General features: G+C 38.2%; 1 protein-coding gene across 8 annotated transcripts in view; it reads right to left on the bottom strand.

Annotated features, from left to right (window-relative positions):
- Positions 1–419: 419 nt before the first annotated feature.
- CELF4 (CUGBP Elav-like family member 4) overlaps positions 420–15,468 on the bottom strand; it is a 1,036,963-nt gene continuing 1,021,914 nt past the window's right edge. For all 8 annotated transcript variants that reach the window (XM_066602625.1, XM_066602629.1, XM_066602626.1 and 5 more), the window contains exon 13: positions 420–1,125. The gene's annotated coding sequence lies outside the window, so the exon portion shown is untranslated. The remainder of the gene's footprint in view (positions 1,126–15,468) is intronic.

Here is a 15,468-nt window from a genome sequence, read left to right as displayed (position 1 = left end):
GTCAAGTTTTATTTAATAGGTGGAATGCTTGCAGTTAGGAGCTGCCATCACAGCCTCTCATATCCTCCTCAATACAGTATGCAATTGGCAAAGAGTAGGAATTTATGCTTAGTCTAAACTCTACAAAAATTACAGTTCTACAACATCTTTCTTTTAGCCATAATGCTAACGTCTATATTTTTTTTTTGCTTTTTTTTTAATTTTTTTTTTGTTTTTGCTCTCTAATTTTTTGACTATTATATAGTTATCTTAAACTTTTCTGTTAAATCTGTACAACTATTAGGGTTTTAAAGGGGAGGAAGGGAATAGTTAGAAGCATTTACAAACCTTTTTTTTTTTTTCCACTACCATCTTTCTAATGCGTTTAAATTTTTTTTTATCATTTTTATTCATTTTTTTCTATTTTTTTTTTTGTTCATTTTGTTTTCTTTGCTTTTTTAAATAGCTATCTTCTATTTAATCTCTACATACTTATCCTTTCATAATATACAGAAAACCATACGAAATTTTCATAATTGAATTAATGTAACCAAAGAACCTTCTATAGTATCAAATAACTATTATCTTGCCATTTTTTTTAAAAGCATGTAAGCATTTTTGTACATATTTCATATAATTGCTCTCAAACTGTTTTAAGAACAGCCGAGAAGTAGGAAGTTAACTCCATATTTTACATACAGCTACAAGTCTGCAATAAAAAGTTTGGTCCTTTGGTCCCTAAATAGCTAAGGAATGACGGATACGATGCTTCTTGTAACAGTTGCTATGGGGATACCATGGCAACATAACTCGTGGTGACAAACAGGCACTCCTTGTCAGATTTCAGGTTTCCTGTTAGAAGAAAAAGCCTTTTTTTGTGTAATAATGTCATTGTCTATTTCGGAAATTCCGATTGATCTTGATCCAGTCTGGTGTTTCCATCTTAAGTTTCCATCCACGTAAGCAGAACGCAATACTTTCATTGAAGAAATTTTACAGTCTAAACAATCAAAGAAGAAAAGTCTGCAGTCTTCAGCATGATTGGTACTTTGCTGATATGTCAAAGTTGTGATCCAGCGCTTCTCAATCATATATATTTATATACGTATGTTGTTTTGTTAGAATACGGCCCATTCAATTCCTGCCCTAAAATAGACGACAAAACATAAATATGAATTAGAGATTTAGCAGATAAACTACAATTATAAAATACTAAGGGAATGCAATTGAATAATCCAGATTGTAGGCCCTTTTGTTTTGGACAGTAAAACATCAGATGTGTTAATATTATACATTTTGTATATATTATAGAAATTTCATTAAGGATTTTTAATTTATTTTTACAAAAAACATTTTCCTAGGGAATTATGGTGGCTTGTCACTGAATTATTGTAAAGATAACTCTATAATAACAATAAAAAATTCTGTTGATAAAAATTGATTTCCTCCTTTACTCCAGTGCCCACCAATGTTTATGACACATATCAATTGATTTTATGGGGCTTTTCAGCTCTAGCAACTAACACAAGTAGGACAATCTCTCTCACCAACCAAAAAAAACAGAAATTGTGCTTTGGAGCTCAAACAAGTTAGATAGATTTTTTTTATCTTCCATGTTGAGGATTGAGTCGTTATTATATGACAATACTCTATATAAGAACTTTATTATTGTATTGACTGTTAGTAAGTTTCTATGTGTCTCATCATTATCTAGTGTCTTAATTTTAACTTTAGTCAAGCATCTTAGAAAAAATAAATAAAATCCTTGCTGTAAAACATTTTGCACAATTTTATGACCGAAAATCAATTATCTTTACATTTTCAAATGGCAAAAAAATTGCATATGGAATAAATTGATAGATTGTAAACATATATTACTATAAGTACTAGTAACTACTAAATAATAATAGTGGTAATTCATGGTCAGTGGTAATTTACTAATCATAACTTATTATTGTAGTAGGAGGACCCGAGAAACTGATTTTGGAAGTTTTTCTTAGGAAAAGTATGTTGTAGATATAAAGCTCCCAATAAAAACCACAAGTGTTGAAGCAAAATATGTACAGATTTTCTGCCCCAATCTTTTTGTTATTTTCCCAAATATTTAACAAACCAGTAAAAAAATAAAAAAACACCTTAGTATATAGATAAATTTATGAGAAAATTTTAGGTCTTCAAATTGAAGTGCTAAAATTATTGATTTTTTTCATATGGTGTAATCATTATCAGGCTAAGCTTGGCATTTTAGCCGGATGCCTAATCATTGAGGATTAGCTCACGAAACCCTTATCTCTTGCTCACAAGCTGGTTCCTCCTGAGCACTCTTTGATTTATTACATCAAGAAACTGGAGCTGAGAGGATCCACTCTGGTAGGTTTGTCATTCGAATGTCAATTCATGCTGGCAGGTTTTCAACACTGTTGCTTCAACAGACAGCGAACCATACACAGCAGGTAAACAATTACAACACCAAAAAAAAAGAAAAGAAAAGAAACAAAGAAATACTTGTCAAGGACCCTTTTTCAGTTGCAACAAAACATTTGTAATTTTATCAAATAATTTTATTTAAAGATTTAGTCCCGTTTCTATGAGGTTTCGTCTGGATTTGACAGTTATAATGTCAAGATAAATAAAGTCATATACAATGATAACCAATTCCAAAGGTTATTATTAAGGATTAGAAAAAAATCTTCTTCTATAAACAATGTCACAGTCTACAGGTTGTATGTGGTTATTGCAGCTGGGCCCATTCACTTCTATGGAGCTAAGTTGTAATACCACACACAACCTGTGAACAGGTATAGCACTGTTTCAGGTTTATCCAACCTGGTACAACTCTTCAACTATTGGATTTACAATCTACCAAGATTATTTAATGTTTTCTACTTTTATTTGATGTATTGGAATTTGTTCCTAATGTAGTAATAGAAAACAGGTAGCATGGATGATTTGAAATATTCTGCAATGATGTAATTTCATCTAGATATATCCAAGAAAAATCTAAAACTAGCTGCAAATTTCACCTCACCTCTTATTTTCCCTGGCGATCCAGCGCCAATGCTCTTGGGATTCCCACCGTTCTTTCTGTACAAGGAGGTATAATTTGACAGCTGCAGCCAATCAGTGGCCACAGCGGTCACATTCTGTACTATGAGCATCAGTGGGAGCCATGATGCCAGTGGTAAATCACGCGGTCGTTAAGGCCACTGATTGGCTGTCCGCTTGTAAATGAAAACCAGGAGGACTGCTAGAGTGTCTGTACTGGATCTCAAGGAAAAGTGAGATGAGAAAACTTCTTTTTTGCTTTATAACATTTACAGGGATATTTACAATGCTTTTGGAGTTGGGTAACATATTTAATGATAAAATATGTAGTATTGGTTCTCTATTATACTGATTAAGAACCCCCAAAAAGTCATTTTTTCAGGACCTTTTATATTTCGGAATTTTAGGGGCTAAATAATTTTGGCTCCTATTTCTATTATCATTATACGGTATACTATATTATCACTTTTTTATTTACTATTACTACCTATTTAAGTGACATTACAAATTAAGCACGCAACTAAACCAAAGCAAATCACTCAGTTGAATTGACATAAAACCAACTTTACTTTACAAATTTACTTACTCGTTTTTTTATTCTACAGTTTACACTTTTACATTTCTTATAATATTTTCTAATTTCACTTTTTTTTTTTAAAGAAAATACACGTGTTTTTGGCATCACACACAAAACTATGTGCACAGAACCTGTTTGGAATTTTTGTGGTTCTTTTTTACAGAGCTGTGGGCATTCTGTGTTCTGCCATATGGTGACTCTGGGAGGCATCGTATTCTTTAGAAGCAATGCTTCTCGCGGACAATGCCTACATAATATGACATATAATGGAACATGTGAATAATTGCTTTTCCCATTGACGCCATATGAATTGGTATAAAAAAAATCTCTGTATGAATTCTGAAGAACACAGAGGTACAAAAGTCCAAGGGTGCTGCATTACGGATTCATAAAACACAGCTGTGTACAGATTCAGAAGCATTAAAGGGGTTGTACCACAATATAAAGTAATCCCACAATAGGGGATAACTTGTAGATCAGTGGGGGTTTCACCGTTGAGACCCCCATTGATCTGGAGAACTGGATCCCTATGTCTTTGTTCTGCTGTCACTGCAAGGGTAGCTTCTCCTGGCATACAAGGTCAGCTCTCCATTTATTTCAATGGGAGTGACGGAAATACCTGAGAGGGTGCGCCACTCAGGTACTAGTCAGTTCCATTGAAAGTGAATGGAGCACTGGTGTGCTTGCGTGGCCAGCACTCTAGTCAGTCTCCTCCTCTTTGTGGGGGTAGAGTAATGATGGGGAATATGGTACCCCTGTTCTTTAGATCATTGGGGTTTCAGCAGTGAGACCTCCACCAATCAGCAAGTTATCCCCTCTCCAGTGAAGGGGGATAACTTGAAAATGTGGTACAACCCCTTTAATAAAATTTACTAGAGCATAGATGAAGACCAAGATGGGTTAAAGTCTTATATTTAGGACAAAGAATAAGAGGTACTACACTGTATTATCATAAAGTGAGGGACTGTGACTTTAAATAAAATTTTCATGGTTTAAAAAAAAAATCCTAATACTTATCCATACTAAGTAAAAACATACATTTAAAGATTTTCTATAAATTGAATTGAATATAAAATTACATTTTTTTCTGAAGTCAATTGGAAAAAGGCCCAAATGTTCTATAATTATATAAATAGATAAGAAGACACAACAGCATCAAGTGTAAAAGAACCATCCACAACAAATGTCACCATTTTGTTTGTATATAAAACACTTCACATAAAGTTCATACAGAAATATATTATCACCAGTTTTTGTCTTTTTTTAACCATCTATGTTACAGTACACCAAAGAAGCATATATAGAAGCAAGGCTGGACAAGGAAATCAAGGAACAAAATACCTCCACAAGCACCAATTAACAGAGTGAGTACAGCAAAGTAAAAAAGTATGACGGCACAAAAAAAATTACATGTGATCATGACTGGTCAAACATGAACTGATACAACAAGCACAGCACCTCCACAAAACGGTGTGTCATGCAGCCAGTTCGTTAGCTTTTTTTTACATGACGCCATCATTTCACATTTTCAATTCATAGTTGATTGAACTTACGGATCGGGGGGCTCTTTTCTTCACTCTCACGTCATTACGTTAACTTTTTCGGCACAAGACCGTTTGTTGTGTCTGGTTAGGTTGGGATTGAGTTGAATGACAAAAGAAGAAAATATTTTTTGTTCTTTTAGGTGCATTTTTGTGTTGGGTTTAGTTTCTTTGGTCTTTGGAAAAGAGGAGGAAGGAGGAGGGGAGAGATATATAAGTAGAAGGCAACGGTCATTTAGGCAGCTGCAATGACGGCAGGTGACAAAAAGAAAAGCAATGTTAAAATGAAAGAAATTTTTGAAAAGTGTCACAGCGGAGAGACACATGGAAATATGGGAGCAACACAGACAAGAGAAGACATAGTATGTGGTAAATAAACCAGGCAGACATGCACGTAATGAATGACAGAACACACATAGCCTTGAAAATTAGATTAACATTTCCAGCCAGCCCTTTATCTTGCCGAGGTTAACAAGCACTGTATTGGCACTTTGGAGATATTGAATTGTGCATTGTATGGTATATGTTACAAATATGTATATATAGAACAAGAAAATGCTTTATTAATATGGAATGTCATACACAACATATAAGTTCTGTAGATCCGCGGCGGTCAGAATTACTCTTTTTAAGGAAATAAACTACTAAGCTGGGCCTTAAAGTAATCTTCAAGTCAGGAAATTCATAAAATTTCAACCATGACACCGCTATATTGTATTGTATCATGCTAACTTTAGTCATGACAATAGATGGTGCCATGATTGTCTACTAATGCCTGCCAATATAGTCTTCAAAGGGCAGCATATACTGTACTCTGTCTCCACAGACGTCTGTCGAATATTATTATACTTCAACTCAGGATCCTGAATGGAGATGGCAAGAAGAGTAATGTGACACTGTCCCGGTAGAAAGAGGGAACTGGAGGTCTGATTTAATGGGGTTTTCCAAGTTTATAAAAAATACACTGTCTGCATTTTCGCGATATTATGCCACCATAGCACAGATGTATTTTTTTATATTTTCAGAACCTTGCCCAGCCCTGCATAACACCTTTGTTTTGATGCTTCCGGGGCTTACTGTTGGCGGCATTACCAATGTAAGGGATTACAGTTTCCGTAATTTGTCCCCCTCTCACAGACATTGCCCGTATCTACAGCTCTTACATTCCCCTCTATTATAAGGTGTAAGGTGGTCTTCACACACAACACTGCAATGATACTGAGACACAACTCTGCTGTACTGCTACCTACTGAACACCAGAAGTGTAACTTGAAGCTTCTGGGCCCCAGTACAAAATCTGTAACAGGACCCCTAACTATAATGCTTCATTCATAGTACTAGTCTCCTCATATGGGGAAAATAAATGTTATGGGCCCCTAAGGTTCCAAGGCCCGAGTGCAATAGCATCTTCTTTACCTATTATAGTTATGGCCCTATGGGACACTGTACAATCTGCTGCTGATTGTTCTCCCCTGCATGGGTTTACACCTAACAATTATAGTGGAAACTGCTTGATCTAATGAGCGGTTAACACAATAGTTGTGCCATGGCTTTAAGACTATGACGATCGCTAATCGTAAGGCAGAATTGGTAAAGATTGTAAAATCCCTTTAAATGTTCTTAAAGTGCATCTTTTCCCAGTCTTTTGAAATGATATGATAAGTATAGATGTAGCAATGCAACACAGAAGTTTGGCATGCTTTATCTGCAGGGCAGCCCACCCAGCGCCTTTCAATTGCACAATGCTAATGGCATTGTTCAGCCACTGTCATTCACAGTGAATAGTGGAAGCGCTACTCATTTAGCACAGCTCTGGTCAACTAATTATTTCAGTAGTGCGCCATCACAACATGCGTTAGTGCTGCTGCATCAGTACATAATGCACTATGCAAGGATGTTCTTCAAGTAACTCAAACAGTGGCCCTCTTAAATGTAACGTATCAATAATCAAAATAACAGCTAAAAAGAAGAGGCTCCACCCTTTCAAACCATTTTAGAATTTAGCAGCTTCCTCTACAGCTGATTGGACTAATAAGTGACTTCATTACTGAGCAACAGTTAACATAATTGGTTAAAGCCATCACTGAAGTTATGGTATTTAGACTCATTGACAACATTCCAGCTAGGACCAAAAGTATGAATATGAGCTATCAGCACTTCATATATAATTATGCAAGTGATAGTTCTGAATCTGTACAAGTCCAAGCAAATTAGGAAGATTCCCATTTCTTAATATGCTATTTACATATCTTTAAATGCATGGGTATCTTTTTGCCAATTCTAGATCATGTGAACAAAAAAAACATCACTGTATTTGGTGCTCTTGACTGGGATACATGTTACTTATGATATTATCTCTTAGTTGCCCAACATAATATAAAAACACAGTTGAGCATGTAATTGAAAGAAGTAATTGGGTGTAATTACCGTATTCAAACTCAAAACTCAGTGGAGACTCAAGAGACATGGCATGAACCATATTGCAACACATGGTAGGATCTTGTGGTCATCTGTAAGTGTGACCATACTAGACCCCCAATCATTTACTTTAGGGTGGCTTAACATGGGGAAAGCATGCAAACAACTGTTTGTGTACTTTTAGCCACTATACGGCTTAAGTGTGACCATTGTCTATGCATAGCATCCCCCACTCTCCACCTCGCCATACTGAGCACATCTCCAGCCCCTTTACCTTCTGTATCCCCCCATTACTTGTAGTATGTAAGCTCGTTGGAGCAGGACCCTCACCCCTACTGTTTCCCTCAATTGCTTGCTACATGTAACTGTGGTTTTTGGAATTTTGTTTTTTGTATCACCCCCCTCCCCCCTTCCCGTTTTGTAAGCACTGCAGAATATCTTGGTGCTCTATAAATGAAGATTATTATTATTACTTTTAGACAGGGCAATTACTGTATACTTGTTTTTCAATTTTGCAATCGAATTGTTGGGAGCATTTACATGGGCCGAAATATTGTTCGTAGAGTAATTATGGGACGCATGGTTCATTAACAGGTGTGTTTGAAATTCCGAACCTTCCCAAAGTGTGCTCATTGGTTGTCAAGTCCACTGAATGCACATGAATACTGCGAGCAGCCTTAGAGTAAACGCTTACTGTCGCGGTCTTTCCCTGGTTTAACTGAACAGTCCGTGCCCTTAATTCTTCTTGCCTGCAAGGACTAGCAGTAAGTGTTCTTTTGAAGACCAGTAGGAACTGTTCAATCATGCACCACTTGCAGATATTTATGTGCTTTTAGGAACCAATGAGTGAGAGGGCAAAATGTTCAAAAAAGGGTGGGAGCCAATCAGCGTTCGGAGGGAGGCACATGCCAAACAAGCACACACCTCTCTACAAAGTTATTGGCTAGTCGTTGAAAGACAACGATCTGCTTACACCAGATGACAATTAATCGACTAACGACTATTTTTAGATGAGCTGAAGTGAAGTGAACAAATTGTTACTCATCTCCTGGATAGTGACCAGGTTTACATGGAACAACTCCCATTCACTCTATCAAGGGACTATTGGGACGATAGTTCTCCAGTGTAAAACGACTCTTAAGTAAATCGAGTGACTGATTGCTAATTAAGGATTCTTTTACATGGAGCAATTTGCGCACTAATCAACAAGATTTGCAATTGTCTACCAGGCCTTTACATAGGCTGATTCAGACTTCACTAGGGATTGAACAATCATTCATACAATTGTTCGCCCCCACAGAGCTGTTATTGGTCAGTTACACAACTCTCCATGCACATGTTTAAACTTTTATATGGCCTGATAATTGGACAAAGAATGTTTGAATTAATTTACTGCACTGCATGAAAGGCCCTTTAACAACAGACACTAGCCAACAGAAATCTCTAGTAACATAGAAATACTTATTGCCATTACTTAGGAGTTACTAAATTGACTGAATCAGGTTTAACTTCCCATTCATTTCCTGGCTAATTTCTTCATATCAATCAGCTTCTTATACTCATTATTCATATTTATAGCAAGTAAAATTCATGCTCCTATAACATATTCCTGTTACATATAAGAGTCTGTATACACTGGTATCATGGGCTCCATTTTTTAAGAAACGATGGTGGATCTTATCAGACTCTTAAAGATCCCATTGACTCATAATACATCCCAGAGCCACGATGAAGGGAAGTTGGAGTAGAAGGCCTCCTAAAGCTCCACTGAGAGGCTTTTGGGACTAAACACCATGGTCAACATCTAGCAATGGTCCCTAATGTCAGACAGATAAGGCTGGTGCTAACAACAATCATTTTTGGTGCTGTATAAAAGTTGTGATCACATATTGGGTGAATAGAGACAGTATCACATTGGGCAAATGTTCAGGTGAATGAAAATTCGTTCATGATCACCTGCCCATGCTGGGTCGCTGTCAGCACCTGGCAAACCCACTGAGCCATGGGTAGAGTGAATCTGCTCTTCGTTCATTGAAATCAATAAGACACAAAATGGCCTTGCTAATTGGTCAGGGGGCACAGTGGGGCCTACAAATGATTTAGGAGAAACAGTGGGGCAAATAAGTGACTCAAGGGGCACAGCCGGGCCTACAATTTGATAAAAGGGCACAGCAGGGGCCCTAAAACTTACTCAGGGGGCAGAGTAGGGCCTATAAATTATGAAGGGGGCACAGTGGGGCCTATAAATTACTAAGGAGGCTGACTGTGACTTTATTGCCCAAGGGCCCATGTAAGCCTGGAGCTGGCCTTGTGCCCATGTAAGGGTGCTTTAAGACCAAGCACCTTTTTTAGGATAATTATTTTAAAAAGTTGACTGTAAAGGTGAAGGGATCCCACCTTAAATATCTATTCCATATGGTGTTTTCATGTCATGCCCATTGCTCCGTTGTCTTTATGTACTTATTATAATTGTTTTGCCTAGAGATTTTAATCAGTAGAGAGCCAGAGGAGATGACTTCTCTAGTACTACAGAGCTATGAAAAGACAGTAAAGCCTATATCTAGCATCTACCATACATTATAATACTGCATCCTAAGGCAATTAAAGTGCAGCTAACAGATCAGCAATTAAAGATCGGGATTAGCATTATCCACAAAGGTTAGAAATAATTTGCCACGGACAATTTTTTTCTGTCAGCATTTGAGAATTTTTTTTCTACTTTTATTTTCCATTATTACGAAGTCTTTTGTGTTGCATTTAACGTGCAGTAATAGAGAGAGCTGAGCTTTGACCGTGTTGCTCGTGTGTCATGCTGTGATTGTTATTGTGTCTTGTTCCCCCTTTGTAGGCACATCTCTATAATTCTGCAGTCACAGGAGACAGACCAGTGGACAAACATAACGCCGCATTCTCTTCATCTCAACTCTTATAGATCTAATTGAGGCTGTTGTGTTTCTTTATACCCTTCAAGACCCCCGTGTCATCTTTTGGTCTATGAGTTCACATCACCCCATGACCTCTCGGAGATGAAGAGCGCTCCTTGGTGCTGAAGCATGCCCTCGGACCGAATAAAGGGGCACACATGAAACAAATTGCTGTGTGGTAAATACAAAATAAAACTAAAAAAGATTTCAAATCCGTAATTGGCAAGGGAGTTTGATACTTTTTTTTCTAGAAATACCATTTTCACAGGTTAAAGGGGTCCGACCTGTTGAGGCTGAAATGTAACCAGAACATGGGTATATGGATGACCTCACATAAGTGCATTTGATGTGGAGGTTATTAGATGATGTGAAATTGAGCATCAATGAGAGGAAGATGGTTTGCGGAGTATTAAAAAACAAAAATAAATTGGATTTTCAGGGCATGAAATGTATTTCTAAAACCTTATACTTGTCAGTACAAAACCGAGAGGGGGGCAAAAATACTTTGAGAAATGTCCAATAATACAATAATAAAAAGATAATATGATAATATTTTAAAGAAAAGTCATTCTAACCATTTATTTGGATTATATGAGGTTGAAGCCAAAAGAATCTTACTGTATATAAGAAGGGCAAGGAAGAGCTGAAGTACGAAGAATGGAAAGCATCATAATTAGAGATGAGCGAGCATACTCGTCCGAGCTTGATGCTCGTTCGAGTATTAGGGTGCTCGAGATGCTCGTTACTTGAGACGAGCACCACGCGGTACTCGTCTCGATTAAACGAGCACTGACCATTGAATTCAATGGAGCCGGCAATACAGCCGGCTCCATTGAAAGCAATGGGCTGCCGGCGATCGCGGGATGAATTGTCGGGAAGGGGTTAAATATATAAGCCCTTCCCTGCAATTCATCCAGAAATGTGTAAAAAAAAAAATATATATATACTCACCTGGTCCCGGCAGACGGAGTTCAGCGCGGCCAGCGGCAGTCCTCCTGAACTGCTCTGAACAGCTGTGAGTAGTATTCAGCAGCCGAGGGTTTAAAATCCTCGCCTGCTGAATGAGCTGCCTCTAATTGGTCACAGCCTGACCAATCAGAGGCAGATCTCACTTACACACCCATTCATGAATTCATGAATGGGTGAGTGACTGCTGCCTCTCATCTGATTGGTCCCGCTGAGCAATGGGGTGTGACCAATTAGAGGCAGCTCATTCAGCAGGCAGGGATTTTAAATCCCCGGCTGCTGAATACTACTCACAGCTGTTCAGAGCAGTTCAGGAGGACTGCCGCTGGCCGCGCTGAACTCCGTCTGCCGGGACCAGGTGAGTATATATATATTTTTTATTTTTACACATTTCTGGATGAATTGCAGGGAAGGGCTTATATATCGGCGATATACAAAAATGCTCGGGTCGCCCATTGACTTCAATGGGGTTCGTTACTCGAAACGAACTCTCGAGCATCACTGAAAGTTCGACTCGAGTAACGAGCACTCGAGCATTTTGGTGCTCGCTCATCTCTAATCATAATCTAAGATCACGGGTGTTTTTTTAAATAAAAACACCTAATTATAATAAAAACATATTCATGGCAAGTAAACTTTTCTGAACAAGTGTTTGAAAATATGTGGCTGAATGTGGAGGTGTCTTATGTGAGATCGAGATAAAATACGTCAACCCTGATGAAACATAAAAAAGCAAAGTGTAAATTGTAAGAAAAAGCTTCAGCGATACGTTGATTTGCTGCAGATGTGACTTGGAATTGATGCAAATTTCATGGCAAATTTAGGGCAAAATGTAAGGCATTGGTATGATTTAGTTAAAGGAGTTTTGCTATGACTGAAAGATATCCGCTATCCATAAGATAGGAGATAACTTTCAGATCTGTGAGGGACCAATCGCTGGGACCGCCATTGATTCCAAAAACGGGGCTCTAGCACATTCTTCAACTGAGGGCAACGGCAGTCACACACCCGCACTGCATTTCCATTCATTTCAATGTGACTGCTGGAAACAGCAAAGCACTTGAACTTGGCTACCTCTAGCAGCCTCACTTAAATGAATGGAGTGGCAGTTTGCATGTGCGACTGCCACTGCCCTTACTTAAGGACGTGCCAGAGCCTCGCTCTTAGGATCGGTGGTTGTCGCAGTGGTTGGTCCCTACAGATTAATAGTAATAAAAAATAGTGTTGTTAAAGGGGCCTGCTACTGTCAACAATTCCCTACTTGTTAGATGAGTCCCTTGACAATGAGCTGATCCCAAAGTGTCCCCCTATTGTAACCTCCAATGATCAGCTGCCATCTATGCAGAATTTAGGCAGTAAGTACTCAATTTCCCTGCAGTGCCACCACAGGGGGCATTAAAGGGTATGTCTGGGATTAGAATAACATAGCTGCTTTCTTCCAGAAACAGCATCATATCCGTCTATAGGTTGTGTCTGGTACTGCAGGTCAGCTGCATTCACTTCAATGGAGTTGAGTTGTAATACCAGATAAAACCTGTAGATAGGTGTAGCACTGTTATCGGAAGAAAGCAGACTTTTAAAAAAAAACTCTGGACAACCTGTTTAACTATTATTCTGGAGAAAGACAGGCATTTTTGACAGTAAGTATATTAGAATTCTGTTTTTACTGCAGACTGATGGGGTTAAAAACTAAAAAAATAAAACTAAAAAACTGGTTTGCATAAAAAACAACCTTAAGCCTGTGTTCACAATATGGTTTTGCAATTGACACATTTGTTAGGAAAATTTCCTTGGCGCTAAACATAAAGTCTCAACATGTACCACTGTATATCAGTGGCATACAAACAAACAATAAAGAACAAGGGAAATGGCATTCAGCAGGGGAGCTAAACAAAGGGGTAAGATTCCAAATGACTAAATGGCATATACTCTGTGCTGAATCAAGTTAAGAGACAAGTTGTGGCTGGAAGACATCTTTATGGCGGTCTGGGCAGGATGGAAAAGACAGGAAAAAATGAACTCCAGAGAGGATGTCACCTGCTCTATTTATACCCCAGTCTCCAGGAAGCATTTGTATCAGGAGTAAGGAAGCAAAATGCCCAAAAGAAATGATTTACCCCTGGTGGCAGCATAGACATCCAGGATCTGTCGCTAAAAAGCCAGGAAAATGCGTTGGAAAGGTTGCTTAACACAATCATCTCTTTCTCGGATTCATTTGAAGTGGCTCTTAATACAGTTTTCCGTTGAAGGCTATTCTAGATTGTCTTGTCTGGGGAGGTTAAGCTGGGACTGCTATACCTCTTTGCTTCCCCTTCCCCGTCAGTGTGAGTATACACCATTTAATCATTTGGATTTCACCCCTTTGTTTAGTTAGCCTGTTGAGCGCCATTTCCCTTGTTCTTTCTTGTTTGTGCTTCGAGCTTTCACCACCTGCATTGTGAAGTGGTGAAGTGAAGAAGGTGTCTTCCCTTGTTAGGGTGGCAGGTTGGGCTATTCATTATATCCCTTAGAATATTGGCACTACAGTGATCTTAAGGCTCTTCTGGATTCTTAGTGTGGCACTGTCTGGTGTTACATATCCAGTGGGTTACACTTGCAAACACTCATTTTTCATATTTGAGTGAACGCTATAGACTCTGGCTCTGATACAGTGGCATACTGTACATCGTCCATAAGGCCCAATGCAAGAAAATGCAGGCGATGCTTAAATTTACAGTAAGAAAAAGAAAAGGAGTACCGACATATACATCCATGGAGAATGCCAAAAGGACTCTTGTATATGTAATGTATATGGGTCTATGGACTTGTTCAGTGTTTGGATCTGCCAATTTCTCCCAGTGCAATAAATACATAAAAGTCCGTTATATTGTTGATTGCAGGGCTCTTTTACTGAACTTACCACCGCCCCTTTAAGAGTGCAATTTTCATTCTTTCTCTGGGCTTAATTTAAATGTTAAATGTCAATATTTATTTTTCATGAAGATCGGGATTCATAATTAATATACTTAGATAAACATAATCCCATTTCTAATTTATTTTTGTTGGGGCTCCATGGACATTTCATTCTTTATATAAGACCTAACAATTATATATGAATCTATTTATTTATTATGAGGCTCATTCAAATATTTGTTAAACCCTGACATTTTCTAGGGATCATTTTAATTTAGTTTTTTCCCCATTTTTCATATTTGTTGAATGTGCAAAAAAATAAACCTGATACAGCCACATGGAGCTACAATGGGAAAGATCAAATGATTTGAGCAAATTTCAACGAGGCCTGGTCATCGGTGCTGGACTAGCCGGGGCCAGGATTTCATACACTGCCAACCTTCTGTTTTTTTTTGTAAAGTTATGTAGAGAATATATTAAGAATGGTGTGATCAAGAAAAAAAATCCACCGAAAGGAAATCCTGTGAATGTAAACATGTCAATGAAAAATGGGGTTATAATAGGAAGATGTCAGTATAGAAGGGGCCTCTGATGGAGATAAATGGTTCCCCTGTCCCTTTGCTTTGACATTGGTTGGTTTGACCGAACATGTGGAGGCAGTTATCAGGCTCAACTCTGTTTCAGTCTGCAACTCAGCCAGCGGTTTAGTCATGGTGCCCTTTTCTATCATGATGGGCAAAAGTGTCAGAAAAAAAGTCCCTCGTCTCACGACTCAGGGCATGCAAGTACAGGTACAGGTCTGTGAGACAGCTCTCGATACGCACTGTGGGGTATAGGCTTCCAACACAACCTCCAAGGAAAACATGTATACTTGCCCATTCTCTGAAACTCAGATAAGCCGTACAGCTGTAAGTCACTGACAGTGCCCTTATTCGTGCTGAATTGTGGTGAAAATGAAACTGCAATAACAATATAGTCCTTAGTGTAGATAAGCCATACTCAGCTGAACGAAGTAATGAATCAGTGTTTTGATACCCACAATTACTGTTTTTCACTTAAGCTTGCATGTTCGTTTAGAGTACTCACAAAATAAAATGAGTCTTCAACAGAGCCGAGTCTTGGTGGT

This window comes from Eleutherodactylus coqui, chromosome 5 (assembly GCF_035609145.1).
Source record: "Eleutherodactylus coqui strain aEleCoq1 chromosome 5, aEleCoq1.hap1, whole genome shotgun sequence".
NCBI classification, from domain to species: domain Eukaryota; kingdom Metazoa; phylum Chordata; class Amphibia; order Anura; family Eleutherodactylidae; genus Eleutherodactylus; species Eleutherodactylus coqui.
This window is presented reverse-complemented; position numbering and strand designations above follow the sequence as displayed.